Source organism: Solenopsis invicta, chromosome 8 (assembly GCF_016802725.1).
Source record: "Solenopsis invicta isolate M01_SB chromosome 8, UNIL_Sinv_3.0, whole genome shotgun sequence".
Taxonomy (NCBI): Eukaryota; Metazoa; Arthropoda; class Insecta; order Hymenoptera; family Formicidae; genus Solenopsis; species Solenopsis invicta.
In genome coordinates this window covers 7740748-7746747 of record NC_052671.1, presented here as the reverse complement: position 1 = coordinate 7746747, position 6000 = coordinate 7740748, and the positions used below count along the sequence as shown (strand labels likewise).

At 35.4% G+C, this 6000-nt stretch overlaps 1 protein-coding gene across 11 annotated transcripts in view; it reads left to right on the top strand.

Moving 5' to 3' along the window:
- Positions 1-1976: 1976 nt before the first annotated feature.
- LOC105207981 overlaps positions 1977-6000 on the top strand; it is a 30100-nt gene continuing 26076 nt past the window's right edge. For 3 of the 11 annotated variants that reach the window (XM_039452545.1, XM_039452544.1, XM_026130216.2), the window contains exon 1: positions 1980-2624. The gene's annotated coding sequence lies outside the window, so the exon portion shown is untranslated. Of the gene's footprint in view, positions 2625-6000 lie in introns of all 11 variants that reach the window. The other 8 variants (XR_003268204.2, XM_026130220.2, XM_026130221.2 and 5 more) reach the window with 6 other exon arrangements.

Genomic DNA, 6000 nt, shown 5'->3' with positions numbered 1-6000 from the left:
ACGCCTTGACCTTAGGAACATATCAGATCTACCAGTTTACCTTCTTATCAAACTATTATTTCAATCAAAAATATTTTTAACACAAAAAGTGCTTGTAGTACTTATAAGATCTGAATTTCAAAATAAAATACTATGGGCATTACAATAATTCAGACAATTAATGTGCTACCATTTATTCGCATCTATAAAATTTTTACAATTTCTTGGATTATTAACTGTTTATTACGGACAATCGTGCTTGTTTCTATTAAAGAAAAATCTATTTCAAAATTGTTGAAAAAAATACTGAACACCTTAGAGACAAGAGTTTTGTCGCTTTTTATCTCTCAAGTGTTTTTCTTATATCTCATCATCATATCTCATCGAGTCTACACGCGTAATTATATTGGCATATATAATTGTCAAGAAATGTTTATAAAAAACGACTTTGAGTATCGTTAATTTGAAAACTCGTTTTGCATTGAGGAAACGCACGAACGTTATGCGTTTAATCGCAAACAGTTTGCGTCTAATTGGCTTCAAGGAAGTTCGGTATATATAGGTACACGATACGCTTGAATTGGCTGCACGGCTATGGAAGAATCGTTCTTAAGCGTAGATAGCGGCTACATAGTAATTACACGATAACAATCATTGTAAGGAGTACACTTATCTATCACAAACATGTTAAAATTTTATCAATTAGGTTTGCGTTTTAATTTCCTTATTTAAAATACATTGTAATTAAACGACTTCCTAACGTAATAAGAAAATTACATTACTATTTATTTGCTTTGTTTACTTAACAGATATAATTTATGACAAAGGAAAGTAAGATAAAGACTAATGGAAGGATTTATACAACTATTTATACTACTTTTTTTATCTTTAAAACTTTTTTGTGTCAAACTAAACTAAAACAAAAGTCAATTTGCAGCTGACAACGTCCATTGTAAGAAAAACTTAACTAATAAAATTTATTTTAGATTTATTATGAACTTTGTTAGATGAGGATTTATTTTATTCTTGCATTAAACTTTTTAACTGACAAAACTAGAAATTAACATATTAAATAAAGAAAAAGATACGGTATTTTATTATAATATTATTCTTCCAATTTGTTTCAAACTTATTCTATAACAGGGGTTAAGCTTTCATTCTCTTGAAGGAACGCGAAATGAGAAAAATAAAATGCGACGAGGTGGCCGGCAGCTAATTCTCGGATAAAAGACATTTATCCGGTTTGGAATTGTACCTATCTCAAATCTCGCTTGTCCTAGCGTAGAAGGTTACTCTGAATTATACGCTTGGCAACGATCACACGCTGAGCGCGACGAAGATGACAGGTCGACAACCCTCCCGTATTTACTCCCGTTATCAGGAATTATTCGGTGCGACAAATGGCAAAATGGAGGGACAAATATATATTTCTTTTTTCTAAACGGAAACGCTTTTCTACACGAAAGATTTGACCGGTTGCGTCTCTCCCGCAGCAAGACGGTGGAAAGTGTGACCGCCTCCCTCCACACTGGCGAAACCCGACCTTCTGATACTCCGCTAACGAGTCGGATGTGTTTAGGGCCAATTTGTCTATTATCTCGTTGTCAGTTTTATTTATTACACTTCTAACGTCTCTCACGGCGCGGCACATACATGAGACTTCCACCAGTCTGAGATTCCTCGCTGCAAGTTAATTAACTCTGATTTCTCGACAGTGTGGTCGCTCCAAAGTCGTCGACTTACACATACTTTGCGTGACCAGCTCTCGCAGATCGACGCACTCTCTATCTCTCTCTCTCTCTCTCTTTTTCTACAAATTCATTTGGTTTCATTCAATGAAAATTTTGCTAAAGTGCATTTTCTACAGTCAAGTTCCTAGATATTGACAAACTGATTACTCCACCTCTCTCTTTCCTCCTCTCACATTCTTTTTCCTCGTAACTTTATCAAAGAAATCCTCTCACAAAATTTTTACTCAAAATAACTTTCCCCAATCTTTCGACCAAGTTTTTCAACAAGTGTCAAAGTTGGAGCTCGACGTGCCACGAAGAGACGCGAGTCGAACGAGTTCGCGGTACCCTCGATTGATACGCAACTGCCATGGGTACGTGGGTGGAGGAAAAGCCTGGTAGCACGGCCGGAGTACGGGGAGAGTGAAGCTAATGTGCCAGTCGTGAGCGCGATTCTGTCGCGCCGCGTACTTGAGGAGCCGCACGCGGCGAAGAAGCGGCGTAACGGAGGGCTGAAAGAAGCGCGACGGAAGAGGGAGCCTTTCCCCCCTTTGAAAAAGAAGACCGGGACTCCTCTATCTCGCCCGTGGGGATCGAGGGGCGCGTTCAGTCCGTCCACGTTCGCTGTCGGGAACGCGACCGGAAGACAAATCTTCCCCGCGAGAGAGACCGCTTCTTTTTCTTCTTCTTCTTCTTCTTCCTATTCCAGAAGGCAGGAACTGAACGGAGAAACTCCCTTTTCGTCGAACTGTAAGAGGCAAAGTCGTCTTCCGCGGTTCTATGAATTTTCCCCCAAGTTCTCAATCAGTCGTCACGCGCGACTTCGATTGTTGTGAACATTGCGAATTTTTGCGAAACAATTTCGAGTGAGTGGTTTCGGAGCAAGTTAATACTTTCAAGAGGACGAGATTACCGGTAAGAATAAACAATGTAATTAATAATTTAAATGCAAAGTGTACCATCAGATCATTCTATATATTCTATTTTCTCTTTTCGCTTTAAAAGTAACTTTAAACTTATATTCAGAAACTTTATTTAACCTATATTTGCTCTTTTTACGAGAATGCATGACTCCTCACATGTTTCTCGTTCGCAACAAGAAAGTACATGTATATGTCAACGTTGTAAAGAGGAAAAATATTCCCGGCACATTCGGATTAATCTCGTATCTTTTAGCTTAATAAGAGACGCTCTTAATTGCTAGGAATCTGTAACAAAGCGTCAAATTGCGACAATTAGCTTCTACGATTCACTTAGAATTCAGCATTGAAATATAATTTAAAAATTAATATACATATAGCAAGGGTTCATAAGATTAAAAATATAATGTTCAAGAAACGGACTATGAGCCGAGCCAGACATTAGTGCTATCAATTTAATTATGAGCCTATTAAGAGTATTACACAGGCATTAAATCATCATCAGTGTATAAAAACGGCAAACATAAAATAAGCTGAACGACGAAAGGCGCTGTTGACATTCTTGTCTTTGTACGATAAATTGGTAACGTTATCGGTTTTCGTTATTTTTTTGATCAATTTAAATCCTCTTGATTGACAATTTAAATTCTCACAAAGTATATTTGATGAAAATAAAACGATTTCGAAGGCATACAATTTTTATACGCGATTTGTTTGAGATGAATTGAAATAAGAGTTTAATTAAAGCAACTTTTAAAAAGTTTTAATTAATTTTTCTGCATAAAAAAATCGGAATTCACGGAAAATGTGGAAGAGATTGGTCAATAGAAACGCGGAATATTCGCAGTTTGCTGGAAAAAAAATCAGCTCGCTTCACATGTTATACTTTTTATAACATTTATGCCAACGAAACTACTGCTCACGCTCTTCCTGTGGTGCTAATTGTTGCGCTCTTCGTATTATCGCGGATCTGGTTTCAACTGCTCGCCTTTATTTACCTTGCATAAATTTTAAGTACTCTTGTCGATCGTAGCGTACAGGTGATGACGCTTCCCTGATAACGACGTACTTCACTAATGATATCAGAAGACAACCGTCAAACGTGAACTGTATTTTTCCAACATGTTCGAAATATCGATCAAAAGTCGATTAAATACGTTACATTCAATATCGACTTAATACACGTTTTGTAATCGATTTTTTTTCTTTTTAACTTGGTGTAATACGATTTAAAAAATTTAAATTTTAATAATGGTCTGTTAAAATCATTTTGACAAAAACATGATATTCGTGAAATAATATTCGCAAAAAACATAAAAAAATAAACGGATAAAGTTTTCGTTCAAATAGGAAAAAATTTTTTGACGTTTAGTAACACAAAACATTGTGCTAATCCCAATAATATATTATAGGATAGAGTTGCCAAATTCGTACCACTTAAACTATTTTTTTATTACATTTTGCATTTGGTATTATTTTGGATGCAAATCAAAGTTCAAAATTATAGCTCGATGTTTCAGTCATCTATATTATTACTTGTCAAACCTTTCATTAATAACAAATTAATTTGTTATAATTTTTTCTATAACATGCTGCAAAAATATCGAATTTACGAATTAAAGTAATTGAAAATTTATAAGGAACTATTAACAAATATTTATTTCATTAATAATTTATTTTAAAAGCGATCAAATATTTAATAATCAATAAATAATCATAATAAAAAGATAAAAACGCCAAAATAAAACTAGCTTGAATTTATTTTTATAATTGACATATTCTTGTTCATAGCAAATACTAGTTTTTAGTACTACTATCACTTATCAATCTTACATTAATACTTTAATAAAAGACTCTCAAAAATAAACACAATAAGAATAAATAAAAGGCTAATAAAATAATGAGAGTACCGCGAGGCTATTTTTGCGCAAAGTGAATTAGTCAGTCGTAGACCAAAATTCCTTTAGTCATTCCAATAATGTTTGAAAATGTAATTAGACGTTTCGGCTCTCTTTGGAGACATCTTTGAAGAGTCTTTTACTAAGTTGTTTTAATTCACGCTGGCTGCAAAATGCGTCAAACTTTTTGCAACTTTATTCTTATGACCTTTGTTTTTATGCGTATTATTTGAAATTTGCCTCGGGCTGATGGTGACTCCAAAGAGAGTCGAAACGTTTAATTACATTTCCGAACATTATCGAAATGAATAAAGGAATTTTTTGTCCATGACTGGCTAATTCACTTTGCGCAAAAATAGCCGCGCGGTATTCTCATCAGCCTTTTACTTATTCTTATTGTCTTACATTGATATCATACACTAATTTCTTTATAATAAAATTTGCGATACAAATTAGGAAACTCGATAGAGTTTATAAAAATATCAATTTAATTTTTATAACGATTTTAAATATGTATGTACAATGAATTTCATACAACCGTAAAAGATAATCAGATAACTATTCAAATTGAAAAGGCGTTTTAAAGGCGTTTAAAGACATTTCGGCAACCAGTCACGCGTCTGAGTCATCAACCTCGCCGTCATTCATAATCAATTCCTTCCACGATTTTCGTGTAGCCCATTCCGCAGTTACACGGCCAACTTCCTCCTGCAAATCGTCATTTTTATCCAAACAGAGGAGTCGCATGCCGCGACAACGTCTCTCCCGAACCGTATAAAAGCCCGGGGACGAGGCTCGACACGTGGTATGAGTCATTTGCTGTATTACGTGCGTGACTAGTACAACCAGAAGTATATTCTTTTCAACGCGAATGAGAGTCTATAGATCAACATTCTCTATCTTTATAAAGCCCTAACCACATTGTACGCGCATGTATTATCTAACAGGTGATCGTCGTCGCTTTCTTCGTCATACATTTTTTATTCCAGTTGTATCAAAACGTCGAACTGAACGTACAAACCTCGTTAACTTTTTTTTTTTATCGAAAAGCAATAAAATTTAACATTTTCACTAAGAACCGGGTCGTTTTACATACGTTTATTAATCCCTTGGATACGGATTTACAGAAACAAGTGCATGACGAGCCTCTCAGTCGTCAAATGTAGCCAAGGAGTTAAACGAGGCACGGACAGTTTTATTACATACTTACGTTTAATAAACATGCATAAAACGATCCTGTTATTCTTACTGGGTTTTTCTTCCGATAGCATACTCGAAGGCTTATTATACTTTTTACAAAATATTACTTTGAACCAAAAACGCGAACGTTATGATGACCCAGTCACCGGTTTTGCTCGATATATCGATCTTCCAACAACCTGAGAGAGAAAGGGAGAAAGAAAGAGGAGCGGTCGCGATAAACACGCTAGGCCACGAATACCAAGGGTTCAAGCAGAACGGGACGACGACGTT